The following is a 21,112-nucleotide window of genomic DNA, read 5'->3' on the forward strand; positions in this document are numbered from 1 at the left end:
TTAGTCAAGAATAATCACCTTTCTATCTTCTAAATCTAGCTTACCTTTACCTGTTCTTGAACCTCACAAAAATGTAATGATTCCGTTTGTACTCTTTTGTTTCCAGTTTCTTTCACTTCACATTACAACTATGAAATTTCTCTATTTTATTGTGTGTGGTGCTTTTTTTGATTTTTCCTTTAATGCTCCATTGTATGAGTGTTCCACAATACATTTATCAATTCTTTTTTTTTTTTTTCAGGCAGAGTGGACAGTGAGAGAGAGAGAGAGACAGAGAGAAAGGTCTTCCTTTGCCGTTGGTTCGCCCTCCCATGGCCGCCGCGGCCTTGCTGTGGCCCGCGCACCGCGCTGATCCGATGGCAGGAGCCAGGTACTTATCCTGGTCTCCCATGGGGTGCAGGGCCCAAGCACTTGGGCCATCCTCCACTGCACTCCTGGGCCACAGCAGAGAGCTGGCCTGGAAGAGGGGCAACCGGGACAGAATCTGGTGCCCCGACTGGGACTAGAACCCGGTGTGCCGGCGCTGCTAGGTGGAGGATTAGCCTAGTGAGCAGTGGTGCCGGCCCTCATTTATCAATTCTTACTGATGGACATTTTACTTGGTGTTTCTAGTTGGGGTTATTGTAAACAAAGCTGTTATGAACATTCTTACACATGTATTTTTGTGGTTGTATGCACTCTTTTCTCTTGGGCATATACCGAGGAGTACTGGCCATGGACTGGGCATATATTTAGGTTTAATACATATTGTCAGATCTTATTCTAAAAGCATTTGCTACCATATTCACATATATCTATTCACATGCTCCCAAATTATTCCATCAATTGGCTTTACTTCATCAAATTTAAATTAAGACTAATTGACTGAAATGTCCTGGTTTTAATAATTACTATAGGATATGTGTGCCAGAAAGGCACCATCTACTCTGACAGCTAAAGTCACTTCTGATGTTACCCAAAGGATTCCTTGGGCTTTTTCTAGGATCTGACACTTCTTACTCTCTCCAAACCATCTTCAATCTTACTGTTAATTCTCTGAAGTATCCTTGAACACTTTTACTTTATTATTTTTACAGAAGAGTTTTTTGAAACTGGCTCACAATCATCAAATCCAAATCACTATTTCTCAACAAGCAGTTTCTTATTTAGTTAGTCCCATGGCAAAGTTTTAAGCAGATGTGATTACCTGAAAGAATGCAGGGAAAAAAGTGCAATGAATTGACCAAATGAGGGAATATAACTCAGATACTCTTATAATACTCAATGGGATTTTAGAAATATTAAAAGAGAATTGATCTCATAAAAAGAATTCAGCAGAATGAAGATGCGTCCTATTATGTGAGAGAGCTATCTATTCCACATCCAAATCTGACGTGTCACTTCTGGCACCTCTCTTCCCCACTTTACACATAAAGATATAAATCCAAAGTTAATTCCAATAACAGCCTGATTCTTTCATTTTTCATTTAGATAGGATGGGTTCCTGAGGAGGGAGCAATTACTTGAACCAAATTGAAATGGTAAAGTATTATGTAGAAAAAAAAATTGTTACAGGTGACCTAGTTTATCTTTTATGAAATATATGTCCAAAAAGGGTCCATGGGTAATACTTCTTTCTTAAAAACAAAAAAGATGATTTATTTATTTATTGGAAAGGCAGAGAGCTACAGAGAGGCAGAGGGGGAGAGAGAGAGAGAGAGAGAGAGAGGTCTTCCATCTACTGGTTCACTCCCCCAGATGGCCACAATGGCTGGAGCTACACCAAACCAAAGCCAGGAGCCAGGAACTTCTTCTGGTCTCCCACACAGGTGCAGGAGGCCAAGGACTTGGGCCATCTTCTACTGATTTCTCAGGCCATAACAGAGAGATGGATCAGAAGTGGAGCAGCCGGGACTTGAACCAGCACCCATATGGTATGCCGGTACTGCAGGCCGCGGCTTTACCCATTACGCCACAGTGGTGGCTCTGTGTAATCCTTCTTTAATCTGTATTAATAATTAAATATTGAAAGGAAAATCTCATGACAATATTGAAGTGTTACTAAATAATGGGCCTGCTTATATCTTTACAAGAAGTCAACTCATAGAAGAGAATGTAACAACAACCCAATATATGATCCTACCTATTAAGTTCAACAACTTGATTTTGTCAGCACAGCATATATATCCAACTCCAAGGACCAATTCATATTAAAGCAAATTCACAATACATGTGTGAACAAAACAGAATTTTAGTTTATGAATTGAAAACAAGAAGCATACTATGAGAAACAGTGACTTGATCAGCCCTCACCCTGACTATTGATGAACAACTTAATATGTTATCCCTCTTAGTAATTTGTTTGTTTGTTCTACTTAATACTTTTCATTGAATACTATAGTCTATACACAATTCTTCTTAAGTGCTGAAACTTAACTGAAAAGTGATCGCTGTTAAATATAAGAGTGGGAATAAGAGAGGGAAGAGATGTGCAATTCGGGACATGCTCAAGCTGACTTACTTCAAACAGTAGAGTTAGAATCATACCAGGGGATTCCAATTCAATCCCATCAAGGTGGCATGTACCAATGCCATCTCACTAGTCCCAGTGATCAATTTCTGTTCACAATTGATCATAATGATAGGACTAAGAACCAAAGGAATCACATAAACAAGAATAGTGTCTGCAAATACTAGCTAATAGAATAAAAAAGGGAGAGAACGATCCAACATGGGAAGTGGGATACACAGCAGACCCATAGAATGGCAGATGTCCTAAACAGCACTCTGGCCTCAGAATCAGCCCTTAAGGCATGCGGTTCCGGCTGAAAAGCCCATGAGAGTATTTCAGGCATGGAAAGCCAAGACACTCGAGGGAAAAAAAAAAAAAAAAAAAACTTAAATGAAAGATCTTTGCGAGTGAGATCCCAGTGGAAAGAACGGGTCATCAAAGAAGGAGGTACCTTTCTCTGAAGGGAGGAGAGAACTTCCACTTTGACCATGGCCTTGTCTAAATATGATCAGAGTCGGTGAACTCAGGGGGCTTCCATAGCCTTGGCTGCTCATGACAAGAGCCTAGGGTGATTACTGAGGCCATAAACAAGAGTGTCAATTTGTTAAGTCAACAACAGGAGTCACTGTGCACTTACTCCTCATGTAGGATCTCTGTCCTTAGTGTGCTGTACATTGAGATTTAATGCTATAACTAGTACTCAAACAGTATTTTTCACTTTATGTTTCTGTGTGGGAGCAAACTGTTGATATCTTCACTTAATGTATGCTAAACTGATCTTCTGTATATAAAGAGAATTGAAAATGAATCTTGATGTGAATGGAAGGGGAGAGGGAGTGGGAAAGGGGAGGGTTGCAGGTGGGAGGGACCTTAATGGGGGGGAAGCCACTGTAATCCATATTCTGTACTTTGGAAATTTATATTCATTAAATAAAAGTTTAAAAAAAAAAGAAGCATAACTGATTCAGTGCATAGAACCTAGCAGCATTTTCAGGGCATTTTCTTGCTGTAGACACAAATCAAGAGGTGACTTTTTGAACAAAGGGAGTTAGTTCAATGTTTGAATGACACCAGGTTATTGCAGAACAACCTCTTGAACTAATTGGAGGTGTCACTATAGAACCCCCAAACCTGATTCCATCTGCCAAATGCACAGAAAACCAACCACTGACATTGACATTGGTGTGCTAGAAGAGAACAGGTTACTTACTTCAAAGTAACCCCCAGCTTGGAGGCTGTGAGACAGGAGCAATAACAAACCACACCCTGGGAGAGCTCTTAAGGATAGGTTTGCTTCTGGCCCATATGTGTACACACTTTGTCACTTACTCTGTTGTCAAGAAATGAAAGCTCCACCCCCTGCTTCCTGAGGAAGAAAGAAAACTCCACTGCCCCTGAATCAGAAAAATGGCATCTGCTCAGGGGCTGCTTCCTCATGCTATGTCTTCTGATGCCTGGTTTCTTGTGCATGTATTTGATTGGTGACGCCAAAGTCACATGATTGTGCCCTAACTGAAATTAAGCCTGGGAAAATGAATTCTTGAGAAGATGAAGTTTACAATGCAGAAAGTTTTCCAAACATTGTAAGAGTGCTCAATAGGTGTTGGATAGCCATAAAACATAACAGATATGAGGGGGTATTTGGCACAGTGGTTGGAACACTGCTTGGGATTCCCCTTCCATATCAATGTATCTGTGTTCCAGTCCCAGCATCTCTTCCCACCCAGCTTTCTGCTAGTGCACGCCTTGGGAAGCAACATATGATGGTACTTGAGTCCCAGCCATTCCCATAGGAGACCCATATGGGGTTCCTGGCTCATGGTTTTGGCCTGGACCAACTGTGGCTCTAGGTGACATTTGGAAGTGAATCAGCAGATGGAAAATCTCTGTCTTCCTGTCTCCCTTTCTCTGTTGCTCTACCTTTGAAATAAATAAATAAATAAATTGAGGGGCCAGCATTGTGGCATCATGGGTTAAGGCACTGCTTGTAACATTACCATCCCATATCAGAGCACCAGTTCAATTACTGGCTGTACTGCTTCCAGTGTGGCTTCCTTTTAATAAGCCTGAGAATGCAGTGAAAGATAGCCCAAGTGTTTGGGCTTCCTCCAACCACATGGGAGGCACAGACGGAATTACAATGGCTTGAGCCAGGTATTGTCCCAACTGTTGCATCCATTTGGATACTGAACCAGCAGGTGGAAGATCTTTTTCTCCCTCCCTCCATTTCTCCCCTCCTTGTCTTCCTCCTCTTCCTCTCTCTGTTAGTCTTCCTTTAAATAAATAACACAAATCTTTTTAAAAATTTCTTTTTAAGAAATGTAAGATCCTCTTATTAAAAATAAAAACAAAAACATGTGGAATGCTTCACCAGAGGGACATTGCCTATGCTTGAAGATTCCTCTGATTGTTCTTTTCAACATTTCTATATTGTATCTTTTCAGTTTCTTTTGATAAGAATCATTTTAACCATATTAATTTGAATGCGAAAATTAACACATACTGTCTGAGAGATGGAACAAGAGACTCCAACAGCACAGCTATTATATTGAAATTCCTCTCTGTAGCTGCTACCCCATCCCCCTTTGGCAAAATCTAAGACAATTGCCATGAAATTTATTATAAATTTCAAATAGCATAAATGGCCCTCAATCATCTTTAGGCATAAAAATCCCCTCATTGAAGTAATTTAACACATACTTTATATAATATGCAGTAATTTAATGCATACTCTATGTAATATCAAATATCTTGAGCTTTTAAAATATGTATACCTCTTCTCCTCTGTGAGCAGCAGGTGACACGGCGGGGATAGTTGGCTTCTTTTATCTTCTGCTTCCAGACCCTCACATTACCTCATTCAGTGGATAGCTGAAGCAACAATGCCTCAAAGGCCAAAGAGGCAGAAAGAGGCGAGTGAAGAATCAGGACCAGTCTGCCATAATAGCCTTCAATGCAACAAGGACAGGATTCTTCTAAAACAACTTAGTGGATGGCCAACTAGTATCATTAGACTGTGATTTTTATAATGTAAGTAAAGTTTTATGTGAGATAGCTTCTAACTCTTCTCTTCCAAGTCCCTGAGAATCCAACAGCCTCCTCTCCTCCTTGGTCCAGCAGTCTTCCAAAAAGCCTTCTACAGTCTCTGCAGGGTGGCTCATTAGGCTAAATGCTGAGGCATTCATGTCCCACCCCTTGATAGAAAGGGCCCAATTCCCAGAACAATCTTATCCCCAATCTGTTCTTGCTCTGTTGTCTTGGGTCACAGCTTCCTAACTTTAGATCCAATCAGACACTGTAAGCTGTGACACAAATGAAGTTTTCCAAGTGTCCTTAACAAATCTTTCATGAAACTTGAGGTTTGGAAATAATCATTTTCAACCCACTGCAGGGAGAGAGTCCTCTCCATGGATAAATGCTCTGATTGTTCCAACCTTCCAAGGCACTTCATCTTCCATCCTTTTATAATCAAAATACGGTGCAGGTACTCCCACTTGGAATCCACCTAAAACACTGAGACTTTGGGAGTCCTATTAACAAAAATGAAATCAGGAGTCTTATTTTAATCTCATTTCACATACAATTCTGTTTATGCTCCTTCTATCTGAATAAATAAGCTGTAGTCAGTTCTTTCTAATCTTTTATTCTGAACTGGCAATTGTTTTTAATTGGTACAAAATTGCATCAGACTTGTGTTATTTTTTAAAAGTAACACTTTAATTTTAACATCTTTCTCTATCATTGCTCTTCAAAAGCATGACTAAAGAAAGTGATGAAACTTCATTCATGATAGCACCAAAGTGGAAGTAATCCAAATAGTCATAAAGAGGATAGATTAATCAATTTTGATGTATGCATAAAATGGAATGCTATGCTTCAGTGAAAATTAATGAGCCATAATCACACACAGCAATGTAAGGGACAGACATAAAGTAGTCTTCACTATCAAATTCCACTTACATAAAGTTAAAGAACAGGGAAAACTGACCACTGGTGATAAAAATCAGAATAATAACTACTTATGAGAAGTGTTATGAGAAGTCATATGGTACACGAGAAATGTACTCTGTCAATGTGGGTGGTACTTATGTATGTAACTGCCGAAGTCTGCAATATTCACTGTATTGTACAAATAAAATCAGTGTGCTTTTGTATGCTATAACTGTTTAAAGATTATTGATAATGAATAGGGAAGATACGATTTAGTGTTAAGGGATGAATGTAATTTTACCCTGATCCTTTATGAATTTGTTCCTTGCTAGGAGTGTGCTGCTTAATTTGCCACTATTCTATGAGGAAAAAAGTCCTTGTACACCTATGGGCCTCACATTTCTATGGGTGTCATTCTCAGAAGTGAAGTGATTAGATCAAACATAGTAATCACTTTGGAAAATCTTAATGAATGTTTCCGAATTCCTCACCAGTAAGACAGCACCAATAGATGCACTCAGCACCAAGCTATGGTGTGACTGTTTTATCACCTTATCTCCAGCCTTAAGAGTCACCATCTGTCCTATTTTTATAAAATTTATTGACCAAAAATTATCTCTCTGTTTTAGGCTGCATCTATTGATAGCCTGTGCTTGTTGACATATTGTTTTCTAAATATACAAGAAATTAAGAAAAAAATGAAAATCACCTTGAATATTGTGATCCAGAGTTGATATTTTATTGTGTATTTCATCAGATATTCCATGAAACTATACATTTAATGATATACTACGCACCTTATCTTGTTACTTTTAAATGTAATGGTATATGTTCTGGGTATTAATAAATAATATCATTTTAATTATCTTCTCCATAAGATTTGATTCCTTCATCCCAAAATGCTTTTCTCTCTTAGTTTTTTTTTGTAATCCACCAATCACTTTTTCTTAGTCCGCTTCCTCTTCTCAATCCCTAAAGGGTGGGAAACATCAGAAATCATTCCATGCTTTTCTTTTGAAATCCGCATTTGCCAAACTGCCCATGTATAGTCTCAAGGTTTAAAATACCATGTTAACTCATGAATTTTTTTTCTTAACTCTTCAAAGCTTGCTATCCACCTTCCCAGTGGCAATTTCACTGTAACTATAAAGAATTTTAAGCTTCAGGATTTTGCTATTGCAGGCACATTTTTAGGGTCTGCGCAACTAATATCCATCTGATAGTATGCTTTTGTAAAATGTACAAATTAATATGTTTTAACTGTAGTTGTTTGAGTCATTACTTTCCATGTCTTCCCTTCTGCCATATTTCCCATTTATGTTGGTTAGTGTTGCAGTGGCCAAGAGTCATTCTGAGAACCTCATTAAAATATAGTTGAGATTGAGATATATTTAGTTTGTACGTAGTTCACAGTTACTTGAACATATAGTTGAGGTATTGCTAGTCATCTCATTTTGGAGTGGCATCCAGGAATATTTGTAGTGCTCTAAGTTCTGACTCATTCTAAATCATTTCACAAAGTGGCAGGAGCACAGCTAAGACGTCCCACCAGAACCCAGCACCAAATGTGTTTGGATAGTGAAAGAGAAATAAGATCTGAAATGCGTAGAGACAGCATACCCACGAGAATAACTAAAATTTAAAAATGTAGACAACATCACTCTGTACAGGCAAGGATGTTAGCAACGGGATCTGATATATTTCTGGTGAGGGTGGAAAACAGCACAACCATTTTGGCAGATTCCAGCACAGTTCAAAATACAACCACCTTATGCTCTACCAAAACCACTTCTAAGAATGTAAGAAAAACAAAAATCTCTGTTAAGGAAAATTTTCATAAAAATGTTTGTAGGTTCCTTATTCATGATGGACAAAAATAAAAAAAAATGCTCATCAATGCCCATCAATAAAAATTAAAAAAATCAATTATGGAAAATTTAAACACTGGAATATTACTCAGTGATAAAAAGGAATAGATGATTAAGCCACCTCTTGGAATGTAGGATGCCCACACTCCATATGGAATGTCTGGTTTGAATTCCAGCTACTCCTTATTTCTAACCCAGATTCCTGCTAATGTGTATGGGAGGCAGTGGTTGATGGCCCATGCACTTGGGTTCCTACCACCCTTGTGGAAGACCCGAGATGACTTCCTGGCTCCAGGCTTTGATGTAGAACAACCTTGACTGTCAGGATTTCTGTGTTTCTAAGACCATTTCTGTAGAAGAACCATTAGTTGGAAGTTCATCTGTATTTATGTGTGAAGTTGCATGATTTTTCCTTCCAGAATCATTATTTTTTTTTTTAATTCAGGGGCTGGTATTTGGCTCAGTGGTTACAACTTCCCCAATCCTATATTATTGCACCTGGGCTAAAGTCCTCCTTCTATCTCCAGTTCCAGTACCCTGCTAATGCATACTCTAGGAGGCAGCAGGTGATGGCTCAAGATCTTGGATTCCTACCACCCATATGGGATACCTGACCCAGCCGCAGCTGTAGAAGACATTTGGGGAGTAACCTAGCAGATGGAAGATCTTTTTGCCTATGTCTGCTGGCCTTTCAACTAAATAAAAAAATAAGTAATTTTTCTAGAAAGAAAGGACATCACTTTTTTAAAAAATTTCAGTTAAATGTGGTAGAGAAAAGAATAAATTATCTTTATTTTCTCTTTAGAGAAATGTTACTTATTATAAAATTGTTGTGATAAAAGATGATCAAAAAGTATGTGGTTAAAATAGATTTAAAATATTTTATAGTTTTTCAAGCACTTAGATAAAATAATATAGCATAGCTTATGCATTTAGTGATACTGTAAGATTTGACACCTTCTTAAGATTTCTAATTCATTATGATTTTATTTCTTCATTCAATGTAAGTATATGTCTTCATTGTAATTTTATATTATCTTATTAAATAGCAAAATGTCAAAGTTTTAGATCCCTCAAAACCTAAATATGCCTCTGCAACTTTCAACTTGGCGTCTCAATTGGAAATGTAATGCACACTTCAAACTTAACGCAGCCAGCTCAGTACTCTTGATTCCTCTCCCTCTTCCAAGCATGCTCATTTCTTAGTCTTCCTTGCTTAACAATTTACCTATTTACTTATTTGAAAGCCAGGGTGACAGACAGGAATAGAGGGAGAAAGAGGACAGAGTTTTCCATTTGATAATTCACTTTCCAAATAGCTGCAACAGCCAGAGCTGGGCCAGCCTGAAACAAGGAGTCAAGAATTCCATCAGAGTGTCACACATGGGTGGCAAGGGCCCAAGAATTGGGGCTATCTTCCACTGTTTTACTTGGTGCACTAGCAGGGAGCTGGATGAGAAGCTACACAGCCAGGACTGGAACCTGTACTCAGATTTGGGAAGCAGTGGCTCCAAGTGGCTTCTTAACTCACTGTACCACAACACCAGCCCCACCTAGTGTTCACTTCTAGGCAAATACAAACCCCATGAGTTTACGCTCAAGTCATAAATTCCAATCTATTGCCAATCCTGGCCTCCCTACCTTCACGGTTACTGTAACACACATCCTTTAAGACAGGTACTATGTGTTAGCTAGTCTAAGGAGTTAAGAAATTAAGGGATTTTGTTGCACAGTAGGGTGACTCTATGATAAATTTACTGTGTGTTTCTCTATTAAAAAGAACAATAAGGATTATGGTTGTTTTCACTGTAAAGAAATATTAAATACTTGAAAGGATAAATATATTTATTCTGATTAGACAACACATGTCACAAAACATCACATAAGACACCACAAATCACATTATAGCCCACAAATATTTGCAATATTTATGTCTAAATTTTTAAATGCCTCCACAGTTTCAATTGTGGTCTGTCTTCTGGATTATTAAAATCATCTTATCAACAATATTTCTGCTTTTGCCTTTGCATCTGTAGCATCGATGTGGCTACAGCCCCACTTAGAACATATCCCCACCCTTACATTGACCTGTGAGGTCCTGTGTGGCACCACTGGCCTCCTAACTGCAATACCGTACCATCCCCCTTGATCTCTCTGTTAGGGGTCAAGACTGTCACTACCATATACTGAGCACGCTCCTGCCTCAGGGCCATTGCTTTCATTTTTCTCCACAAGTCTCACTCAATGCCATCTTCCCTGAGTGGTCTTCCCTCCACACCATCTGAAAAAGCACTTCATGTACTCTCTCAGAGCAAGCTTGCTTACTTTCCTTTCTGTCTTTGTATCTGTCTTGGCAGTCTATTTCCTCTGACATTGTTTTATATATTTAGCTCTCAATTTTCCATTTTTTTCTCTTTTCCCAACTGGAATATTACCACATTAGGGCAGGATCTTAACTTGTTTTATAAAGGAGCCAGCACTGTAGCATACCGGGTAAAGCTGCTGCCTGTAAGGCTGGTGTTCCATACGGGCTCCAGTTGGAATCCTGGCATCTCCACTTCTGATCCAGCTCTCTGCTATGCCCTGGGAAAACAGCAGAAGGTGCCCCAATTACTTGGGCCCCTGCACCCACTTGGGACTTGTAGAAGAAGCTCCTGTCTCCTGGCTTTGGATTGGCCCAGCACTGGCCATTTTGGCCATTTGGTGAGTGAACCAGCAGATAGAAGATTCTCTCTCTCTCTCTCTCTCTCTCTCTCTCTCTCTCTTCTCTCCTTCTCTGCCTCTGTCTTTCAAATAAATAATAAATATTTTTTAAAAATTGTTTTATTATATATTGTCTATTTCCTGACATAATGGTCTCTGGTACAGAGTTGAGATTCCTTAAATGTTTGTTAAATGAACACATAAGTCACTCCAGTAACAGAATGCATTCCAGATCAGGTGGTTTATTCTTAAGAGATGGTTTATAAAAATTAAAATAAGACAAAGAGAAGGACAGTATCATACATTATTCAGGCTTCACATCTTGTCATGAACACATTTTTAGTTTGAAAAATTTCACATCTCTGTGAGAGACCTGAGGACGCCTACCTCCCCAAATGCCTCAAAGGAGAAAGGGCAGTTGTCATCGGATGGCATCCCTAAATGTCTTTCTGGATGCCTGTTCCCTGGAAGGCAACAGGTGATGGCTTAAGGACTTGGGCTCTGTCACCTGTATAAGAGACCTTGATTGAGATCCTAGCTGCTAGTTTCAGTCTAACCCATGCCTTGCTGTTGTGGGAATTTAGGGAGTAAATCAGCAGGTGGGAAATCTTTCTCTTTCTTTCTGCTTTTAAAATAAATTAAGAGGGAAACTGTGACCACAGTTGTACATGAAGTAGTGAAATAAACCCCAGTTACTTGTGGACATTTAATAGAGGTTCAGGAGAAAGTTACCAACAACAGAGGGCTTAAAAATCAGAAGTCAGGTGATATTTTATTTTCTTAATATAGTATTGGGGAGAAAATAAAAATTCAATTGAAAAGTTATTTCAAACTCAATATCTGTCTCTTGGATCTGCAGCCTGTACCATTGCCCTAAAATAGAGCAAATTAATTATTTTGGAAGTTGACAAGGGAGAGAAGCACTCTTTGATATTTAGACAAAATAAAAATTTCTAAAAATGATATTTTCACCTACAAATTCTTTCCAAAAAAACTTTATGATTATTTATCAAGTTAAAAAACAGAGCTATACAGGCCGGCATGGTGGCCTAGCGGGAAAGGTCACCACTGGCTGTGCCAGCATCCTATATGGGTGCCAGTTTTATTCCCGGCTGCTCCACTTCCCATTCAGCTCTATGCATTGACCTGGGAAAGTAGTAGAAGATGGCCCAAGTCCTTAGGCCCCTGCACCCACTTGGGAGAGCTGGAAGAAGCTCCTGGCTCCTGGCTTTGGGTCAGCTCAGTTGCAGCCATTGGGGAGTGAACCAGCAGATGGAAGACATTTCTTTCTCTCTCTCCCTCTCTCTCTCTCTCTGCCTCTGCCTTCAAATAAATAGATAGATAAATAAATAAATCTTTTTTTAAAAAAAAGCTATAGAAGTTTAAATCAAAGTTGTATTATAATGTTGGTTTTTTGAAGAATTTACACCTTTAAATAGCCAATCATTCCAGCAAATTAAAAGATAACCAGTCTTCTCTTATATCTTTCTAAAACTTTTGTGGTTATCTTCATATGGAACCAACATATTTTTTTTGCATTGGCTTATAATTTGTTAATGGTTTGGAGTCCTATGGTAAGTGGAATTTTGTTTTCATTACAATTGCTTATCAACTGTTCTGGTATAGAGAGAAAATATTGATTTTTGCTACTTTACTGTGAATTCAGGAGGTTTCTGAGCTCTCATTAATTTAAGCTTTTAAGGTGTTTATTTGGATTTTTTTAAGGTAGTTTTGCTTGTATTGACCTTAGAGGCAGGTCCTTGTAAGCTGTAAGAGGCTCTTGCTTCACACTGCTTTGAATCATTTGTGCTTTTTTACAACCATCTTATTTCACATTTGGCTGGCCCTCCTTGTGCTATGCCCACATTGAAGACATATATGCATGTCACACACAATCAGGACTAAACAACACCTAAGAGATTTACAGCATGTGAGGCACAGGAATATTCATTATGTCCGCACAGTGACTAGTCCAGAATTGTTAAGGATGCTTTGGTTAATGTAGGAAAAGAGGTCATTATATTTAAGAAATGTGTAGTCCATTATAAATGGTCTATCATAAATGATGCCAACAGTAGCAACCTGGCTTTATAGTTATTTACACAATCCCAAAGCCTAAAAAAGCTACAAGCAATTATCTTAAAAACTCTAAGCAGAAAGTGTTTTGAATCCATTATCTCTGCAGAGGTCATAAACACAAGAAAAGGAGCATGATGTTATTCAGTATTTTTAAAACTTTAAACATTAAAATATTTGAACTGAGTCATAAAGCAACTAGCCAATGCAGCTCATTTGTTCTCTTGTCCTATTCATTTCTAAGCATATTGTAATCCCTGACACATCAGTTCCAGGGGTTAGCAGCATAAAGGTTTCTTAATACCAGGTGAAGTATCAGTATTCTACTGGTTGGAAGTTGAAGATCCAACTCAACTTGTTTTATACAAACATTTATATATATATATATATTATATATTATATTTATATATGTATTTATATATTATATATGTTTATATATAATATATATATTCACTGAACATAAATGTCTTGACATGTGCACAGCTTTAAGTAAAGTTAGACCCAGCAACCCCAACATATTCACCAAGGGCCCACTTTTTTCCTCTTTATTCATCCTCAGTGTCTGTTTCACTCCCAGACTATCTGGTTCCATCTTTATCTCATCCTGGGATTCCTAGTTCATCCACACATAGCTCCATGATTTCTCGTTGTGGGAGTAAAAGCCAAATTCAAATCAAAACAAAATGACAAGAACAACAACAGCAGCAGCAAAAGAAAAGTACAGATAGTAAAAATAAAAGATAATGGAACATGATGGGGCTAGCATTGTGGCATGGCAGGTAAAGCTGCTGCCTGTGACACTGGCATTCCATATGGGCACTGGTTTGTAGCCCAGCTGCTCCACTTCTGACCCAGCTCCCTGCTAATAGTCTGGGAAAGGCAGGGGAAGATGGCCTAAGTGCTTGGGCTCCTGCACCCATGAGGGGGACCAGGACAAAACTCCTGGCTCCTGGTTTCAGCTGGTTCAGCTCTGGTCATTGGGCCACTTGGGGTGTGAACCAGCTGATGAAGACCTCTTTCTCTCTGTCTCTCTTTCTGTCTCTCCCTCTCCCTATGTAATTCTTACTTTCAAATAAACAAACTTTCTAAAGAAAAACAAGACATCATGTGAGTTCTCTACCCTACTTCCTTACATTGAATAAAGAGGGGAGGAAGAGAAGGCTCTTCTTTTCTTGCATGAAAGGGAGGAAACTTATTTTGGGGAGTTGCCCCAGTAATCGCCATCTCACATCTGTGAATAATTCTGTCCACTGGTATTAAAATCACACAGACTGGGGAATGGATTAGGGTGGCAAAGTAAGAAGGAGCTTGCTCCTTGAGTCTAGGAGAAGATAGTTTCAAAAAGATGGAAAGAGTTCAGTCTCAAAGAGTTAGGGATAAAACAGCAGAGGAAAAGAGGAAACCTTACATAAGTTGGAGGAACACAGTAGACCTACATGGAGGGCAAAATCTTGCACAACTTGGGATCCCACCATCCAAGGGCCTCTGCACTAGCAATGGAGAGCAAGATGAGATTAGACTGCAGCAGCCCACACCACGGGTGAAAAAGCTGCAGGAAGAGCCTAGAGGGAATCCAGCTTGGAGCTCCGCAGGGCAAAGTGTACCTGCCAAATAAAAGAGGAAAAAAAATCAATGTGGGGAGAACATTTACTCTCTCCCTGATCATCCTGCAAAGGCATCCTATAACAAGCTGACAGAGAGCAGGTGCCACTTTGGACATATGTAGCAGCTGTGTCAGCTTGTGTCCATGCCCAGCAACCAGCCAAGCTGAGACTCCTGTGTCTAGTGGGGAGAATAGACAGGGGACTGGCTGCTTGCGACTATGGGAGGCTTCTGTGCCGGGACTATGAAAACACTGAGGCTGTGTGGAAGTACTCAGGGTACGGCTGGGACATTGGGCAATCATTGTTGGAGGCTCCACATTATCAGGGTTCCCTGGTTACATGGTGAGAGACATTGCTTGGGAATCTGAACTTATACTGAAGACTGCACAGATCCTTTGTGTGATCCTTGTGGCAGAGCAGGTGAATAATATACTCATTGGGGCTAGTGCCCGGGCACTGGTCTCCTTCAAGGAAGAAACATCCCCCAATAAAAAAAAAAGAATGAAAAGGAGATTTACCATGCTAAACCTGCATGTGTCACCTCATGCCCTTCACCCTGGAGCACTGAACAGAGCTACCTGGCCACTCCCACCACATGCATCTAGGTATTCCCTGAAAACACCCCACTAATACAATCAGATATACTACAAAGATAAAAGCCACCACAGCGAAAAATCAAAGAAACCAATGAATATCCCCACAAATGCCAAATAACAAAAGCACTGATCCAAGAAACAAGAACAAGGAAAACAACATGATATCCCCAAAAGAACACAACACCTCAATACTAGATTGTGAATGATGAGATTGAAAAAATTCCAGAAATGGAATTCAAAACATTGATCATGAGGTTACTTAGAAATAATATGAAGCAAATGCATGAACTAATGAAATACATACATGACATGAAAGAAAATTTCTCCTAAAAAACTGAGATCTTAAAGAGATATCAAAATGAAATCTTGGAAATTAAGAATTCAAAAAAAAAAAAACAAATAAAAAATACAATGGAGAGCTTTAACAACAGAATTGATGAAGCAGAGCAAAGAATATCTGACTTAGAAGACAAAGCATAGGGAATTATACAGTCAGACCAAACACAAGAAGAAGAAATTAGAAAACACTGTTGGGAATCTACAAATCTACAGGATACTATCAAATGACCCTACATATGAGTTCTAGGAGATCATGAAGATGTGGAAAGAGAAAAAGGATTAGAAGGACTTTTTAAGTAAAATAATAATAGAAAATTTCCCCAATTAGGAGAAATAAAGGGGAATCCAAGTGCAAGAAATGAATAGAACTCCTAATACACATGACCAGAAAAGATCTTCACCACGACACATTGCAATCAAACTCTCCACAGTAAAACATAAAGAAATGATTCTAAAATGTGCATGAGAAAAATGCCAGATTACTTTCAGAGGATCTCCAATTAGACGCACAGCTGACTTCTCATCAGAAACCTTATAGGCTAGGAGAAAATGGAGAGATATAATCCAAGTCTTAAGAGAAAAAAATTTGGGGCTGACGCTGTGGCTCACTTGGTTAATCCTCCACCTGCAGCACCAGCATCCCATATGGGCACCAGGTTCTAGTCCCGGTTGCTCCTCTTCCAGTCAAGCTCTCTGCTGTGGCCTAGGAAGACAGTGGAGGATGGTTCAAGTGCTTGTACCCCTGCACCCACATGGGAGACCAGGAAGAAGCATCTGGCTCCTGGCTTCGGATTGGCACAGTGCCGAATGTGGCGGCCATTTGGGGAGTGAACCAATGGAAGGAAGACTTTTCTCTCTCTCTCTCTCACTGTCTATAACTCTACCTGTCAAATAAAAAAGAGAGAGAAAAAATTGTTAACCCGGAATACTATACTCTGCAAAACTCTCATTTATGAATGAAGGTGAAATAAAGACCTTCCATGACAAACAGAAACTGAAAGAATTTGTCACCACTCATCAAGCCCTGCAGAAGATGCTTAAGGATGTGCTGCACACACAGAAAAAAAGAAACATGGTCATCAGTTCAGAAGAAGATAAAGGAAGCAAAGCTCCCAGTAAAAGTACAAAGGAAATTGTAGCTAAAAATAGGAATATTTATGGAAAAATGGAAGGGCAAAATAATTACTTATCAATATGCACCTTGAATGAAAATGGCCTTAACTCTCCATTTGAATGAAACAGAATGGTAGAATGGATTGAAAAGCAAAACCCATCTATTTGCTGCCTACAAGAAACACATCTCACCAACAAAGATGCACTCAGACTGAAAGTGAAAAGATGGAAAAAGATATTCCATGCTAAGAGAAACCAAAACAGATCTGGTGTAACCATGCTAATGTCAGACAAAATAGACTTTAATACAAAAACTGTTAAAGGAAACAAAGAAAGACACTATGTAATGATTAAGGGATCAATTAAACAGGAAAATGTAACTGTTATAAATGTATGTGCCACTAGCCGGCACCGTGGCTCACTAGGCTAATCCTCCACCTGCAGCGCCGGCACACCGGTTTCTAGTCCCGGTCAGGGTGCCGGATTCTGTCCTGGTTGCCCCTCTTCCAGGCCAGCTCTCTGCTGTGGCCAGTGAATGCAGTGGAGGATGGCCCAAGTGCTTGGGCCCTGCACCCCATGGGAGACCAGGAGAAGTACCTGGCTCCTGCCATCGGATCAGTGCGGTGCGCTGGCCGCAGCGGCCATTGGAGGGTGAACCAACGGCAAAGGAAGCCCTTTCTCTATGTCTCTCTCTCTCACTGTCCACTCTGCCTGTCAAAAAATTAAAAAAAAAATGTATGTGCCACTAATTACAGGCCACCTGGCTATTTAAAAGAACTGTTAAGGGATCCAAAGGGAGACATAGACTCAAATACAATAGTAATGGTAGATTTCAATACCACACTTTCAGCAATGGACAGAAAAAAACAGACAGAAAATCATCAAGTACACAGCAGAGTTAATTGGCACTACAGACAAAAATAGACCTAGTAGATATCTACAGAACTTTTCATCGTAGTTACAGAACACACATTCTTCTCACCTATGTATAGAACCTTCTCTTTTTTAAAAATTTTATTTATTTTTTTGACAGGCAGAGTTAGACAGTGTGAGAGAGAGACAGAGAGAAAGGTATTCCTTCCATTGGTTCACCCTCCAAAATGGCCGCTATGGCCAGCACGCTGTGCCGATCTGAAGCCAGGAGCCAGGTGCTTCCTCCTGGTCTCCCACATGGGTGCAGGGCCCAAGGACTTGGGCCATCCTCCACTGCCTTCCTAGGCCAGAGCAGAGAGCTGGATTGGAAGAGGAGCAACTGGAACAGAATCTGGTGGCCCAACCGGGGCCCCAGCTGGCACCCAATCCAGCGCCACAGGTAGAAGATTAGCCTAGTGACACACGGCACTGGCCCTAGAACCTTCTTTAGGAATGACCACATGCTAGGCCATAAAACAAGTCACAGCAAATTAAAAAGATACTGATATTATACCATGAATCTTCTCAGACAGACCGTAATGCAATGAAGCTGGAAATCAGCAACTCAGGAGTCTCTAGAACATAGGCAAACACATGGAGACTGAACTACATGCTCCTGAATCAACAGTGGCTCACAGAAGAAATCAAAAGAGAAATCGAAAAATTTCTGGAAAAAAGTGAAGACAACACAACATATCAAAAGTTATGGGATACAGCAAAAGCAGTGCTAAGAGGAAAGTTTATAGCAATTGGTGCCTACATCAAGAAATTGGAACTGTACCAAATAAATGAGCTATCAATGCAAGCCAAGGATCTAGAAAAGTAATAGTAAACCAAAACTGAACCTAGTAGGAGAAAAGAAATAAAAAAAAGTAGAGAATAAATCAACAAAATTGAACCCAAAAACACAATACAAAAAAAAAAGCAAAAGGAAAAGCTGTTTTTAAAAAAAAATTAACAAAACTTATACACCATTGGCCCAACTAACCAAAAAAAGGAGAGAGAAGACTCAAATCAATAAATTAGAGATGAAAAAGGAAATGTAACAACAGACACCAGAAAAATAAAAAGTATCATCACAAATTACTACAAACAGTTGTATACCAACAAACTGGAAAACCCAGATGAAATGGATAGATTCCTGTACATATACAAATGACCTAAATTGAGCCATGGATACACAGAAAACCTAAACAGATCCATTATCAATACAGAAATTGAAACAGTAATAATGACCTTCCCAACTAAGAAAACCCAGGAACAGAAGGCTTCACTGCTAAATTCTTCCAGATATTTAAAGAAGAACTAACTCAAATTCTTTTCAAATTATTCAAAACAATTGAAAGGAATGGAATCCTCCAAAATTCTATGAAGCCAGCATCACCTTAATTCCTAAACCTGAAAAAGATACAACAGAGAAAGAGAACTACAGACCAATTTCCCTGATGAACATAGTCTAGCAAAATCCTCAGCAAAATTCTGGCCAATTGAATCCAACAACACATCAGAAAAATCACTCACCAGAACCAAGCGAGATTTATCCCAGGTGTGCAAGGATGGTTCAACATTTGCAAATCAATCAATGTAATACATCACATTAACAAACTGAAGAACAAGCTCTGTATGATTACCTCAATAGATGAAGAAAAAGCACTTAATAAAAGACATCACCCTTTCATGATGAAAACTCTAATCAAACTGAGTATAGAAAGAACTTTCATCAATACAACAAGGTAATTTATGACAAACCCATGACCAGCAAACTATTGACTGAGAAAGTAAGAAACATTCCCACTAAGATCCATAATCAGACAGGGTACCCACTCTCACCATTGCTATTCAATATAGTCCTTCAAGTTTTAGCCAGAGACATTAGACAGAAAAAAAAATCAAAGGGATTAAAACTGGAGAAGAGGAAGTCAAACTACCCTTATTTGCAGATGGCATGATTCTATATATAAGGGATCCAAAAGACTCAAACAAGAGACTACTGGAACTCAAAGAAGAGTGTGATAAAATAGCAGGATATAAAGTAATATACAGAGCTGGCGCTGTGGCTTATCTGGTAAAGCTGCCGTCTGCAGTGCCAGAATCACATATAGGTGCCAGTTCAAGTCCGGGCTGTGCCACTTCTGACCTAGCTCTCTGCTCTGGCCTAGGAAAGAAGTACAAATTGGCCCAAGTCCTTGGGCCCCTGCACCCACATGGGAGACCTGGAAGAATCTCCTGGCTCCTAGCTTAGGGTCAGCACAGCTCCATCTGTTGCGGCCAACTGGGGAGTGAAACAGCAAATGGAAGACCTCTCTCTCTCTCTGCATCTCCTTCACTCTCTGTGTAACTCTGACTATCAAATAAGTAAATAAACCTTTAAAAAAATTCAATACACAGAAATCAACAGCCTTTATACAAACAGACAATGCCAAGGATACAAGAAAAAAAAATAATTACTAACATTGATCTCATTCACAGTAGCTACAAAAGAAAATCAAATACCTTGGAATAAATTTAGCCAAGGATGTCAAAGATCTTGACGGTGAGAATTATAAAACATTAAAGAAAGAAATAGAAGGAGATATAAAAAAAATGGTTCATGGATTGGAAGAATCAATATCATCAAAATGTCCTTTCTTCCAAAAGCAATCTACAGATTCAGTGTGATACCAATCAAAATACCAATGATATTCTTCTCATATCTAGAAAAGATGATGTTAAAATTCATATGGAATTACAGGAGACCTTGAATAGCTAAAGCAAACATCCACAACAAAAACAAAACCATAAGGATCACAATATCAGATTTCAAGACACTACAAGGCAGTTATAATCAAAACAGCCTGGTAATGGTACAAAAACAGGTAGATAGATCAATGGAACAGAACAGAAATGCCTGAAATCAATCCACACATCTACAACCAACTTATACTTGATCAAGGAGCTAAAACCAATACCTAGAGCAAGGACATTCTCTTCAACAAATGATGCTAACAAAATTGGATTTCCACATTCAGGAGTATGAAGCAGGACCCTTACTTTACAACTTACATGAAAATTCGTTCAAAATGGATTAAAGACTTAAATCTACAACCTGATACAATCAAATTACTAGAGAGCACTGGGAAAACCCTTCAAGACATTGGCCCAGGAAAAGAGTTCTTGGAAAAGATCCAGAGGCACAAGCAATCAAAGCCAAAATAAACAAATGGGATTATATCAATTTGAGAAGCTTCTGTACTGCAAAAGAAACACAAAGGAATGTGAAGAGGCAATGGACAGAATGTGAGAAATTATTTGCCAACGATGCAACTGATAAAGAATTATTAACTAGAATATTTAAAGAGATCAAGAAATTCCACAACAGCAAAGCAAACAACCCAGTTAAGAAATGGTAAAGGACTTAAACAGACATTTTTTGAAAGAGACAATCTAAATGGCCAACAGACACATGAAAAAATGCTCAGGATCATTAGTTGTCAGGGAAAT

This window comes from Oryctolagus cuniculus, chromosome 5, assembly GCF_051225735.1.
Source record: "Oryctolagus cuniculus isolate XC-2025 breed Fujian yellow rabbit chromosome 5, ASM5122573v1, whole genome shotgun sequence".
Classification (NCBI taxonomy): Eukaryota; Metazoa; Chordata; class Mammalia; order Lagomorpha; family Leporidae; genus Oryctolagus; species Oryctolagus cuniculus.